The sequence below is a fragment of the Pinus tabuliformis genome, chromosome 5_1, assembly GCF_031772625.1.
Source record: "Pinus tabuliformis cultivar Carrire ecotype Pingquan chromosome 5_1, CPIR1, whole genome shotgun sequence".
Classification (NCBI taxonomy): domain Eukaryota; kingdom Viridiplantae; phylum Streptophyta; class Pinopsida; order Pinales; family Pinaceae; genus Pinus; species Pinus tabuliformis.
In genome coordinates, this window is record NC_142305.1 from 252067791 (window position 1) to 252082367 (window position 14577).

Here is a 14577-nt window from a genome sequence, read left to right on the forward strand (position 1 = left end):
CTAAGAGGCCTGCACTTTGCAATCTACAATACCAAAAATATATTTGCAGTTGAATGATGGAATGCATCAACAAATGAGGCCTGCGTGCTGTAGATAGACCATGCCATAAAGATACATAAGCAGCAAGATTAAATTGTAGAAGGAACCACAAGATATTTCTAGATATTCTCTGTGACTTTATCTGACCAGGCCAACAAGTGCAGTTAAGTGACAACCACATTGCTTCTATGTGGATGTGATGTCAAAAAGTTGTACAAACATTGTAGTCTATGTCAACTATCATTGATGCTAAAGAAAAGCATTTTTGAAGCTTGCAAGAAGATACTTATGCCATCCAAAGAACCCATAACTGATATAAAATCAGAACCAGAAGAATACTTGGTAAAATATGTACATTGTGCTGAATAGCTTTCCTAGATTGGTCATAATCTTCTATTCATTGATGCTAAAAGAAAAGCCGTTCTGAAGTTTGCCGTAAAAGGCACTAATGATACAACTGTTTTGAAATCAGAACCACCAAAATACCAAGTAAAAGATGCACATTCTTCATTGAGAACCTTTCCTACTTTAGTCATCATCTTCTACAAAATCTGAATCACTGATCTCAACTTCATCTTCATCACTGCTCTCACTCAAGGCATACTGCACAGGAGCTCGAGTCGCTCTCTGTGGCCTGCTTCGCCCAACTGGCTTTGGAGCTTCGTTGACTTCTTCAGGACTATTGGACGAAGATCCAGCAGAGCCATTTGCACTAGGAGGACTTGTATCACTCTCCTGCATCAGCTTTGACATTACTGATCCACTTTTCTTGTTGAAAGGAGATGGTCTCATTTTTCTCACTTTTTTCTCAGGGGATTTCTTGTAAGGTGATGGTTGTACAGCATCAACAGCAGCATCAACAGAAGTAGGCTTTAGCATTTCATCAATCAGCTTTTGTCCCTGGGTTGGCCTTTTGGGTCCTCTCTTTCTAGGTACAGGGGCAGTAGTTGTAGAATTAGACTTGTTAGGGTTTGTTTTCGAGGGTTTGGAGGCCTTAGCAACAGCACGCTTCTTTGACCCCTTCCTAGGAATGGCTTCCTCATAATCAGTGTCGTCATCTTCATCAATTCCAAAATCAGAATCACCATCACTGGCAATAGTGGCCTTCTTTGTTCTCCCATTGGCAGCCTTCTCTTTTGCACCAGCCTTCCTTGGTTGTTTCTCTCCCTCTTCATTTTCTTCTTCTTCTGGAATGGTTTCCATTGTACCATCTTCATCTGACATTTCAACGTAGACAGGGGCAACCTTTTTTGCCCGTCTAGTGGTCTCTTTCTGGTTTGGTTTAAAATCTTCAGTTGGTGAATTTTGTTTGCTTCCCTGATCCTCAACAACTGCAAATTGAAAAAAATACAAGTACTCAGATTACAGAATGCAAATTTATATTAGAAGAGACTGAAGTGCCCAAATAACAAAAGTTTTATATTCATGCATTGTATTTTTTATAGGAGACTGTTTGGTTCTCCCACAATTTATGGACATCATTGTACTCAATAGTCCCTTTGACCTACTTTGTGGTCATTAGTTGGACATAGATATAATTATCTCATCTTATCTCATCTCTTGAGTAAATATCAATTGTTGCAGAAAAAATATGATGAGGAACCTGATTGATCTGTTGATAATCCATTGTTATAAGATGCCAACCGATCCTGCAGGCTGGTATCTAATTCATCGTCCTCATCGCTTTCCACTTCCTGAAAAGATCCAATTCACATCATCCATGATTCCATGTTAAACAACAACATAAATTGGATCCTACGGAAATAAATAGAAAGCAACTTAAACAAACCATTTGTTTTTTCGCAGCCCCTTTCTTGCCGCCTCCACGCTTGGGTTTCGCAATTTCTGCAGATAGATGCCAGGCATACGTCAAAGCTTTTACAACCACAGGGATGACATTTATAACAGTGAATTTCAATCGCAGTGGATTAAAAACAGCATTACCATTCTGTGCATTAGTTGTAGTAAGAGAGGCAGTCGATGCCTGATTGTTGGTGGTTGATTGAGAATCAGTTTTTTCAGCAGTTACAGTTTTTTTGGTATTTTTTTCTCTGGTTTTTGCCTACTTGTCTGAAGATTCTGGCAGAATCATTTCCCATGTTGCTCAATTCATATTCATCATCCTTGGGCTCCTGTAGTTCTTGAGCCTACAAAAATTACAGACAAGTGAGAAACCAAATATACCAAAAGCCATAAGAGTGGATGAAGCAACTCGTTTCTCAGACAGGATGAATCACACAAATCTCGATCTACCAAAGGTGTCAAAAGATGAGGAACATACATCCAACTCCTTTGTAAAGGCATCCAAGTCTTTCCACCATAGAGATTTGGGTGTTGCCTTTTTAAGCTGCTCAACGTCATCCTCAAGCTTGTCTCGTTCAGCACATAATTGCTGCACCTTTTCTAAAGTCAATGTTCCTATTGCCAAGGATAGAAGATACTCATAATCTCCAGCACGAACACCCTTTACTGTCTCAATGTTGTCTTCAGGAGACTCTTCAGCATCTTCTATTGCCCCAGCAATAGCTGCCTCAACAGGTTTTCCCTTCTTGGGGAATGGGGTGAAGCCTTCGTTCTTCAATTCAAGCAGCAACTCTGCACGTTTCTTGTTGCTCACTATGATTTCTCCATTTACAACCTCCAGTATGAATCTAACTTTATTGTCCAATTTCAGCAAATCAAGCTGAAGGTTGTCCAATTGGACTTTCTGGATTCACAATTTCAATTCAATGTTAAAAGCGTTCATTCCAAAATTTTGTTGTTCATTATATGAAACAAAAACAAAATTTGTTGGGCTTTCAAAATTTCAATCCATGGCATCTTTTGACGAGGCATTGCCAAAACAAGTTCTTGGAGACAAAGTAAGACAAAGAGGGCAGGCACAGAAATGGCAGAAAACAAATGTGTTGGTAATGCTAAGCCAGAAAGAAGGCTCTGGCTAAAGAGGATAGCACAGAAAAACCCTACCTTTCTCTTTTCATAGAATTCCAGTCGGATATGATAGAAGTCCTCCAGAACTGCAAGTTTATGAGGTAATCCCATTTAGAACCGTTCTTCAACTCATGCATTTAAATACAAGATTGAAGCCTACCAGACAACCAAATAATGATGAATTTAAGGAATGTACCTTGCTCAGGGGTCTCATATTTATGAATGATTCCCTTTGAGTCAAAAAGATGCATGTTACTTGTATTGACTGTAGTAGTCAGTGTGAATTTCTTTAAAAGACCCTCTTGAAGTGCAATCTTCATATTCTCTTCAGAAAGTGACACCTCAAAATGGACCCTGGTATCAGTATTGTATTCCTTGTAGTCCTGGAAGACAAATATTTTCATTAAAAATCATTTCACGATATTTAAAAATTCTTACGTGTAACCTATTTGTATGAATGACAGCAACCCACCCTTATGAATGGATCTTTAATCTTATCATTCCCAGTCATCAACGCTTCCAAAAATTCCTTGTAATCCTGAGTCCACTTGCGAACGGGCAACTCTGTAATTCTCAGTGTGGTCTCATTAATTTCTTCTATGATGCCACTAATCGTGTAACTCACACAATTATCCTTTACAGCTGTTTGTTCAATTGTACCCTGAACACACCCAAGATTAAGAGTGAAAACAACGGTTGAATCAAATTTGTAAAATATTCTGCAAATCTCTATATTGAATAATGGACAGAATATTACCTTAAAACCCTTGTACCAAGGTGTCATTGGCTGCAAGGGTTCATCATTAAGCATGCGCTTTATATTTGCGGCAATATCCCTTGGGTTGTAGTTAGGTACAAAGGAACTCCAACCAGTTCCAATTCCTTCACTTCCATTCACAAGGACCATCAGAATAATTGGCACATATCTAAGCCACATACAGAAAACCAATGAAAACCCATGCTTGCAATAAAACATATATATAACACAAATTCCTGGTGTACAAGACTCCCCAGGGTTATACGAAATTTCTGAATCCCACAATTCGCCATCCTTCTGTACCTGCCTATCAACTTATACACAATTCTGAATACAACAATTTATCACTCTTCTATACCGAACTACTTACCACGTTGGCTCAATTTTCTGGCCATCTTCATTCAAGTAATCCAAGAGTACATCATCGTCTTTTGGGAACAAGAAGCGTGTTATTGGTGACAGGTATGTGAAAACATATCGAGCGCTTGCATGGTCTTTTCCACCGTCATAAACGACCCACATAGGCAGGAGGTTTCATTTAGATGTAAGAATAAATAGCAGTGGTAAAGATCATTAAGATTCAAAAGCAACTACCTCCCTGAATTTCTCACCTGGGCTCTGGTACCAAATTGTCCAAGCGGGGCAAGAAGGTTAATGTTGTTACTTCCAACAAAATCTTGTGCCATTCCAATAATTGTGCTAGCAAGACTCTGCTCACCGTGATGGTAAGCAGAATGCTCTGAGACATAACCCGAGAATTGAGCCACCTGTTTAAGGAAACAACATTATTATTGTAAATTCCAAGAGTCCGATAAGCACTGCCGATAAGGGAGTAAATAATTTCATGGTAAGATGAGACAACCTTTGCTTGCGTAACAAAATTTCTCTTGAAAGAACAAAACAATATTTTTCTTTGCCCTGGTTTCAAACCATCAACCATGGATGGGATGGATCTTTGCAAATCAGCCATGGAAAATAGGATCAGTTCCTTGTTTACAAAGTCGTTGTACTTGATAAGCTTGTCAGTCTGGTCCAAATATGTCCCCGGCTGCCATTAGATTCATTAATGTTAGAATTGTGAGCAAATTAGCAGTCTTCCATTCAACAACATTTACTCATTATGGAAACTAATTTCATTACCTCAAAAATGTCTTAGCCAGTTCTTTCTGGCCTCTATTTTCTTCTTGCTGAAGGCTAATTCAATTGCATCTCCATCGTCATCGTTAATCCACATGAAGTCTTTTTTATGTTTTTGCAAATTTTTAAAATATTCTTTCCCCTCTTTAGAAGTACTTGTACCGAGACCCTGCATAATTTCAGGAATGAATGGCAAAACAAAAAATAGCTGACCCTAGTAAAAATAGAGCTCGGACTACAAAATATACAAAGAAAACAAATTACAGGGCTTTCGGCCCATTTACAGATAAATCAAAATCCACACTAAATTTTCGGAACTATTCAAAGAAAAAACATGAGACCTTGAAGCTTTACCTTTCTGTGCTTATCGTTGAGCTCCTTCGTGACGGAGGCCTTGTCGTTTGACACCATTTTCAGGGCAGAATGTGGAAGAATATATTATTTACACAATAAACCGGAGTAACAGAGGAAGAAATATCGTTATGTGGAATGGCGATTGGCACTCCGCGCTCTTCATTACCCGGACCGCATCGCCTCAGTGACATTTTTGATCGACAACATCTCATCGTACGGCGTCAGAGGAAGACACATGGTCAAAATGGGGATGGATCTCAGAGGGAAACGCCTTACGGCGTAATGATTACCAGAAAAGAAGGATAGAAATTCGCGGCATAATAAATGTAGGACCATATGGGGCTGAAGATATTTGTTCAAGAATTTAAAATCAACGTGGATTGCCAAGAAAATTACAAGTTTTGGGAGTTGTGAAAGCAGCTCATTCCAGGCCGCCTCCATCTTTTTCTTTTTCCTTTTGTAAAATTTATTTCCTTCTAAGCCATTTTTCCGGTCATGGAATGAAGTTATTAAACTAGAATTTAATCACATATACATTTTGTCGGTTATGGAAATTGTGCTCATGGTTAATCACACACACAATTATATAGATACCATCGACTATATATAATCATTTTAGTTTTTTTTATAGTTCAAATCACACAATTATATAGATACCATCGACTATATATAATCATTTTAGTTTTTTTTTATAGTTCAACATCGTTCAAAGTTGTAATCATTTTAGTTTTTTTTTTTATAGTTCAACATCGTCCAAAGTTGTAAAAATCTAATATATTAGAATATAAATTTATCTTAAAAAAATATTTCTGAATTAATTTGATAAAAGTTATAACCTCCTTTGTTATATAAATAAATTAAAATTTATAATACTTTCATCTACACCAATAATATTTACAATGCAATTTTATTCGACTTTTAAAAACATGCCGTAACATATTTAGATTTTTTTTTAACTCTACTTTTCAAATTAAATACAAATATTAAGTTAAAAATGTTTAAAACTTAAATATAAGTAATTTAAAACAAGATCCATGTCTTGGCTAGCGACCACGATCCCAACCAAAGTTGGCGCACAGGGTAATCTAGCGAGTTGCCACTGCCACTGCCAAATTGTAGGGAAACTTATCCAAGACGTCTCTAATAAAAGACTGTAACTGTAACTTAATTTAGAGATATGTTAGCGAGGTGGACAATTATGATTATGATCTTATCCGGCCGCGGTATACCATTGTCTGAATAGCGTGGGTATTGTGGGAGAATTCTTTTCTTATGGGACGAGTCATTCCAGACTCCCACGAGTTGCCTTGTGGGATGTGTCTGTATTCATGACCTAGTTGAAGGCCGCATCAGGGAGTTCATTCACAGAAGCGTGGGATTTATCATCAAGAACAAGCTATTGTTTATTTCTGCGCTCATAATTTTATATATACCAGATGTAAAAGTTTCCAGTCTGCTCGAGGGAATTCATGTCTTTGGTCCATCGCTTTGTGGAAATCACTGTGCATTGGGAATACATTTCTGAGTATATATTGGTCGTCTAATAGCCGGTATCCATCTTCAACTTCACTGCTGTACTGAAGACTTCTCTGCTGGTGTGTTTCCCGGGTTCAGTCTTTTCCTATTTGCTCACTGTGTATTCGTTTGTTAAGCAAGATAGGTCTTTCCAGCGTTGATATATGTAGTGTAAGTTTTTTGGGAGCCTTTTTGGTGTATACGAATCATTGTATGAATTGTCATGGAGATAAAATAACCTACAACATGTTAGTCTTCTTACCGTTTGACAAAATCTCCAAACAACAATACATTAAGCACACTCAGAAAATTATCGGCATAACAGAGTGAGGAATTATTTAAAGAGGCAGAGGAAATTTCAGATTCTAAAAGTATTATATTGGCTGGGTTTGTTAGCAAAGATTATCTCTTCCAGAAAAAGTAGACTGAATTCTCATTCCATCAGAGGATCAATTCATGAAATCTGAATCTTGGCATTGATATCATTCATATAGTATCGCCTGCAGCGCCACCCCCGGGCCGCCCCGCCCGACCGGCGGCGGGTCGATTCCCGGAATCGACCCGCGACGGTCGGGCGGGGCGGGACGGCCCGGGGGTGGCGCTGCGCCATTATTATTTGTGAAATCAAATTATATTATTTTAAAAATATATAATAATTATTTTTAAAATTTAAAATAATTTTTTAAGTAAAAAAAATTATAATTACAACAAAAGAGTTACTATCATTTAAATAATTTAAAACAATTCTTTTTGAAGAGTCGAACTTCAAAATATAAATAAATTAGCCTCCCAAAAGTATTCGAGTAGGAAACAATTACGCTTTTTGTAGTATAACGAAATACGTGTCAATTTTATGTTTTTCCACGGAAAAATAATAATTATATATTTTTAAAATAATATAATTTGATTTCACAAATAATAATGGCGCAGTGCCACCCCCGGGCCGCCCCGCCCCTCCCAACCGGCGGCGGAATCGACCCGCCGCCGATCGGGCGGGGCGGGGCGGCTCGGGGGTGCCGCTGTGCGCGGAGGGGGCGGGGGAGGGGGGCGCTTGCGGTGGGCGGTGGGCGGTGGCATTGGGCGGGGGGGGGGGGGGGGGGGGGGGCGGGGGGGGGGCGGTGGCAGTGGAGGGGTGGGCGGGGCGGGGAGGGGGCGGTGGCAGTGGAGGGGTGGGCGGGGTGGCGGGGGGGGGGGTGGGCAGGGGTAGGGGGGGCGGTAAGGGTAGGGGATGGGGGGGTGTAGGGGGTTGGGGGAGGGGTAAGGGGGGCGGCGTGGGTAGGGGGTAGGGGGTAAGGTTGGGGGGGAGGGGGGCGTAAGGGCGGCTGCGCGGGTAGGGGGTAGGGGGTAAGGTGGGGAGAGGGGGTAGGGGGTGGGCGGGGGTTAAGGGAGGGGGGTGCGCGGGTAGGGGGTAAGGTGGGGAGAGGGGGTGCAGGGTGGGCGGCGGTGAAGGGGGAGGGTTAAGGGTAGAGGGTGCGCGGGGGAGGAGGGTGGTAGGGGTAGGGCGCGGGTAGGGTGTAAGGGCGGGGGGGAGAGGGGTCGGGCACGGGGGTAGGGGGGGGTAAGGTGAGGGGTAGGGGGTGGGCGAGGGAGGTGGGGGGTAGGGGGGCGAGAGGGGGGGCTTGGTGGGTTGGGGTCGGGCACGGGTGTAGGGGGGGGGTAAGGTGGGGGGTAGGGGGTGAGCGGGGGAGAGGGGGGGCCGGTAGGGGTAGGGCGCGGGTAGGGTGTAAGGGGGGAGGGGTGAGGGTCGGGGATGGGGGGGTTGGGGTCAGGCACGGGTGTAGGGGTGGGCGGGGGGTGGCGGGGTTGGCGCAGTGGCGAGGGGCGGCCGCGGGGAGGGGTTGGCGGGTGTAGGGGGTTTGGGGGAATGGGGGGAGGGCGGGGGGGAATGAGGCGCGGGGAGTGTGGGGGGACGGTAGGGGGTAGGGTGAGGGAAGGGGAGGCGGGCCGGGGAGGGGGGCAAGCTTAAGAAGCTTCGTTCAAACAGAAAATTCAACTGAAAACAAACATCTAGCATGGCATGCAAAGGATGGACCACGAAGAAATACAGAGTTGGCGAGCGAAACAAAGAGAAAACACAGATTTGATAGATGTAGGGAGTACAATAACTTGGTAATCATATCGAGGGATTTGTCATCATCATCATTTTCGGAGATTGGATCAGGCGTGTTACTTTAATTATTAATGTGTAGTGAATCCAGACAAGAGATCTCTCGTGAGAGGAATAAGTTAATGGGGCCGGGGCTTCAATGTAGTCGTCAGGGGGTTGTGGGGGGCGCATGGGTAGGGGCTCGCCCATACTTGCCTAATTGTCCACTTAGCCTCATTATCCCTCACCTGACCTCCCGCTCGCCCATCGACCCGCCTGCCCGTTAGAGGTGGCTGGGCAATTCTGATTATACAAATAAAAAATTTATGGTATATTTTTGTTGTTAATTTAAGTTAATATGTTTTTTTATTTACTAATTTATGTGTTTTTTTTAGGAAAATGGCATCAAGGAAAATTTCTGTGAATCTTTCTGGACCAAAGAGTCTTAAAGGTGTATCTTCAAAAAACATTGGTGAACGAACTCCACCTGAGCTCATGCCTACAAATATTTCAAGTGCTTTAAGTGATAAGAAGTTAATCTCAGAATGGAAAAGTTCAAAAGAGGTGAAATTTCCATCAAGAGTCTGGTATGTGAAAGAAAGAGAGAGCACAACTGTGATTTTCACATTGATTTTTAAGTTAATTATTATTTTTTGAAAAAAAAAGTTGTTATTATTATTTTTTTGACATGAAATTCATAAAAAAAAACTATTATTTGACCATTTTTAGTTAATATTTTTGTATAAAAATTGTGATTTTGACATGTTAATTCTAGCAAAAAATTATCAAAACGTTTAGTTTTTTTGTTATATTTATGTTAAAAATGGTTATTTTTATGTCCATTGTTAAAAAATGTTGTTTTTTAGAAACAATTATTTCATGTGGATTGAAAAATTAATTAAAGATGTATAAATATGTAGATTATCTAAAATTCAAACTATCGACTTTCTAATTTAAAAACGCAAAACAATAAAAACCCCCCTAAAAAAAAAAAAAAATTAAGATAGAGAACAAGAAAATATGAATAAAATGACGACTTCAAAAACTATCAAATTTAGAAAATAATTTTTTACATTTCACACACTAGAAAATTAAAAGTCAAAAAATAGGTCTTTTAAAAAAAGGGTGTGATGCAGAATACTCACTTTTTAAAATCAGCATGAAAATCACTACCATTCTAAAACTTGATTGCATCCTTGAACATGAAAAAAAATTAAAGTTCCAAAAACCATGCTCTGAAAAAAACATGTGTATTCTGCATCACCACTTTTGAAAATCGGGTCATTTTTTTGCTACCTCTACGAAACGGGTAACAGTATCAGTTCCCGTTTCAAAGTTTACATTGTTAAAAGTAGTGGATGCCACTATTTATCGACAGTTGGAGGGGTCGCTTATGTATCTGGTCAATACACGACCCGATATATGCTATGCTGTTAACCAGCTTTCACAAGCTATGGTTAAGCCAACCAAGCTCTTCTGGAAGGCAGGCAAGCATGTATTGTGTTATCTCAGAGGCACATCGGGATATGGTTTGTGGTACAGATAGGAGGATGAGGTGAAGCTATGAGGCTTCACGGATCCAGATTAGGCAGGGAGCCCAACGGACAGAAAGAGCACATCTGGAGGGATTTTCAGTATCGGGTCGACAACAGTTTCTTGGTACAGCAGGAAGCAGAGATCCGTGACACTCAGTTCAGCAGAGGCCGAGTATATGGCAGCGAGTTTGGCTGCATGCGAGGCTATATTGATGAGGAAGATCCTGGTCAGGTTGTTCGGTTCATACTTGGAGCCTACAGTGATTTATTGTGATAACCAGAGTTGCATTAAACTGTCGGCTAATCTAGTATTTCATGGTAGATCTAAGCACATTGACATCAAGTACCATCATATCAGAGATTGTGTGCAGCGGAGAATCATGTTACTTTCATACATTCTAACGGAGGATTAGGACGCTGATATCTTGACGAAGGCGCTCACCAGGAGCAAATTCGAATACCACCGAGGTAGGATAGGGGTTGCTGATAATCCATATCTTGTTGAGAGGGAGTGTTGAGAATGCAACAAGATGATGAAGCTTAGTGGAAAGAAGTCACCTTCACTAAGTGGGCCCGCAGGCTATTTTTGGCGCAAAGTCTATTTTTAGACATATGGATCATGGTCTATGAGTTGCAGGATGCTATTTGTGGACGATTGGCCATGTTGGTAAAAATAGATGGACTTCTATTTTTAGACATATGGGTGGTTTCTATTTTTAGATTGCCAGGCTAAAAATAGAACAGTCGAATATTATTAGCTCATAATAATATTTGGACTATAAACATTATCTTATCCTCTTGGAGCACTTTAGTTTGAGCTACAGATGTGGCACATGCAGCTATCAGAAGGAAATATGCTTTTCTTATGAGTCAGTTGAGCTATTGCATGGTGGACTTCAGTTAGAACTCAAGTGGTTGAGTTTGGTGGAGTTGATTGAGGAGTTGATGGAGTTGTGTTCAGTTTGACTTGGTTGAACTAGTTGTATTTAGTCTAACTGCAAATACAATAGTGATGAGTGATGTGAATTAATTGTTAATTAATTCACTAATTATTAACTCATAAAGCAACTAAAGAATACATCAGTTAACTCAGTGCATGGACAGTTCAGTGGAGACAGGTGTTAGAGGTTGAGATTGCTATCAGTTGTGACTATAGTTGTGCATGATATTTTTCACATGCATGGATTGAGTATTGCCAATGAGGATTGCGTGGTTCAGCCAAGGAAATACGAGTTTTCTTCAGCCATTCTCATCTATTCTCATGCAGGATTGCGCAGTGGAGGCAGGAAAAGCAATGGAGGAGATTTGAACCTGTGATTGATTCAAATCTGAGCTAGTTTTGTGTGTAACAGGTGGAGATAGTACTAAGTACTTGTGAGGAGTATTGTACTATGTATTGTTACATGTTCTCAATCATTATAATATACAGATAGTGTGGGGTTTTCAGCTGTATGATTTCCCCGGGTTACATACTGTGTTAATGTGTGCATGCGATTGATGTTTCATTGTTTTTAATGCTGCAAAATTGATGATCAACGTAGAGGAGGTTATGTATTATGCATGTATTCCATAATAGTGTATAATCGGGATAATCTCTGTGAATAAGTGTTTAATTATTCAAAATTTCTACATTTATTGAGTCTACAAAGCCTTGGACATGATGCAAGCATGAAACCAATCTGAAGATCGTCTCAAGACGAAAGGGTTGAGCTCCAAACTCTGCAAGGATGATGTGCAACAGTACTGTCAGTTTGCACTTAATGATGTGGCGGAGAAGAAGAATCTGGACTCTCTCAGTTGAAGCCCAATCTGACTCAAGTAAAGACAGTCCCCAAATCTCTAAGCCATATAGAACAATGGGATGGATCAAGGTATCCATGAGGCTCATCTTGGATGAGATGTCCTGGAAGTGATGTCGAAAGCAATTGTCTCTTGAGAAGGGCTAAGGATCCATATCCTTTGTTGATCTAAGGCTGAAGCATTGGTTGCAAACTGAAGTGGGGACTTGAGAATTGCACCCCCAAGTAAGTATACGTGTTAGTGATCTCAATCTCCTCTCCTCTGAATAGAAAGTGAAGGTCTAAGGTTTTCTTCACCCCATTGAAGATCACAACCTTTTGGTTTTACCCAAATTGACCGTCAACTATTGATTACCACAAAACAGAGCTAAGGCATCCAGTTGCCTCTGTAATCCTTCTGGGGATGAGGAGAGGAGGACCACGTCGCCAGCAAAGAGTAGAATAGATATCAGATCCTGGTGAAGAAGACAACTATCAGTGTTCTGGATATGCTCGTGTAGACATGCTTCCAGCTCATCAATATAGATCCCAAACAAGGTAGGGGACAGTGGACAACCATGTTTAACCCCAATAGTGCTTCATATGAAATCAATCATCCCATGGGCCGCGTGAATATGACCAAAAACTGACTCATATAGGCGCATAATAGTGTCAATAGGGTTGTTGAGATGCCAATATCTTTGAGTCTCTGGAGCAAGGTCTCCCTTGGAATAGAGTCAAAAGCTTTCTTAAAACCTACGAAACAATAGAGAGAGTCGATTACAAGGTTCAGAGTGCATTGAATGTGGTAGAAGCTTGCGTTATTGCTGAGAGTGTGAGGCGTTTGGTGATCACTTCCTCTATGTTCGCCATCGTTTGTGGAAAAAATAATATTGAAATTCTGCATGAGGATTGTTGGACAAATCTTGAATTCTGCCATCAAAACAAAACAAGACAAGCTTTTGTGTTCTATACATTTTTTGTTAAGCTTATTCATTTAAGGCTATTTATTTAATTCTAAACTTTTCCATATTTGTTTGTGTGACAGGGATTACAGTTCAAAGGTAAAGTTTGTTTTTTCTTTGGGCATAATGATCGCTCCATAGTTGTATTTCGTTCCGACCACTCTAAGAGAACTATTATATCAGACCTTTTTCAAAGTAATTTTATTCTTAAAGAGCCTAACTCCGACGTTATCATTTCTCAAGGTTTTTTTCCTAGTTTTTCATACCATTTTGGATAACTGACCTACCAAAATCTAATAGTAAGCATATACAACTCGGTACATTTGTACCCATTAACAAGTTGGTTATTTTCAACCTTCTGTTTCCACAGGTACACTTGAACCCCTAAGTAAATAAGACAACTTTTATGTCACTAGTCCTTTGGATAATAGAACCTTCTTCTGAAATTGTTTTGTTTCTTAGCAAGCATACCTCACAAGTGAAGAGTCTTGTCGAGTTTCAAAAAGAGACTTTCATTTGAGGATCATACTATATTTTCCTCTTGATGAGGGTTATAGGTTCTTATTACTTCTAGATTTTCTTGTCAAGTTGAGTAACGTGACCGCCTAGGGTCTACCTTTGGTGTGACATATGTATATTTATATGATAGGGGTCCTTGCTTGATAACCAGACCTTATTAAAAAACCTTATTATGGTCGCAAACATTAGGGGAATTTTGAGGTCTAAAATGGGCCTCCTAAGGAAATTATAAAATAATAGTGGAAATAATAAAACAAAATTAGATTACATCATCAAAATTTAGAGGGAAAAAAGAAAAAAATATTTTTTCAACTTGTATTTTCAATTTATCTCCCCTTGGGTTTACTCAAATTTCGAGCGGCAACACTCGTTAGATGCGTAATTTGATTATTCATCTAAGGAGTACCCATGTTGCATACTTTCGATGGACCCTACTACAAAAAAAATGAGAAATACATGAAAAACGTGACTGGAATCACATTTTCCATATATTTCTCATTTTTCGTGATACGTGAAAAACGTGATTGCAACCACGTTTTTCATGTATTTCTAATTTTTTGTGTAGCAAGGTCTATCAAAAGTATGCAACATGGGTACTCTTTAGATGAGGAATTAAATTTTTCATCCAACTAGTACTCCCTCTCGAAATTTGAATAAATCCTTAGGGAGATAAGTTGAAAATACGAGTTTAAAAAATAGTTTTATTATTTTTTTAATCTTTTTACTTTTTTACTCCAAAAATGGTGAATCATCCCCCATAGTTGACATCATCATCTTGAATCATATTGGTTCTTATAAAGTTTATTTTGGTTGTACATTTTTATTAGGATGCCCATCTTAGACCTTAAAAATCCCCTAATGTTTCTAAAATTGTTTTTTTTTTTCACTCAATTTTTGAGACCAAGTTTCAGTAAGTCTTTGCACTCAATTTTGTTAAATAATTTTAAACTTTAAGACAATA

The 14577-nt window shown here is 39.8% G+C and overlaps 1 long non-coding RNA gene and 1 pseudogene across 1 annotated transcript; both read right to left on the bottom strand.

The window, feature by feature from the left end:
* Positions 1–522: 522 nt before the first annotated feature.
* LOC149164356 (DNA topoisomerase 2-like) lies at positions 523–4091 on the bottom strand (annotated as a pseudogene).
* A 255-nt stretch (positions 4092–4346) lies between these two features.
* On the bottom strand, positions 4347–5280 carry LOC149164357 (uncharacterized). Its single transcript, XR_016260693.1, has 4 exons — positions 5219–5280; positions 4868–5033; positions 4590–4775; positions 4347–4494 (listed from the first exon to the last, which is right to left on the bottom strand). It is a non-coding gene; the product is annotated as an uncharacterized LOC149164357 (long non-coding RNA).
* Positions 5281–14577: the final 9297 nt, after the last annotated feature.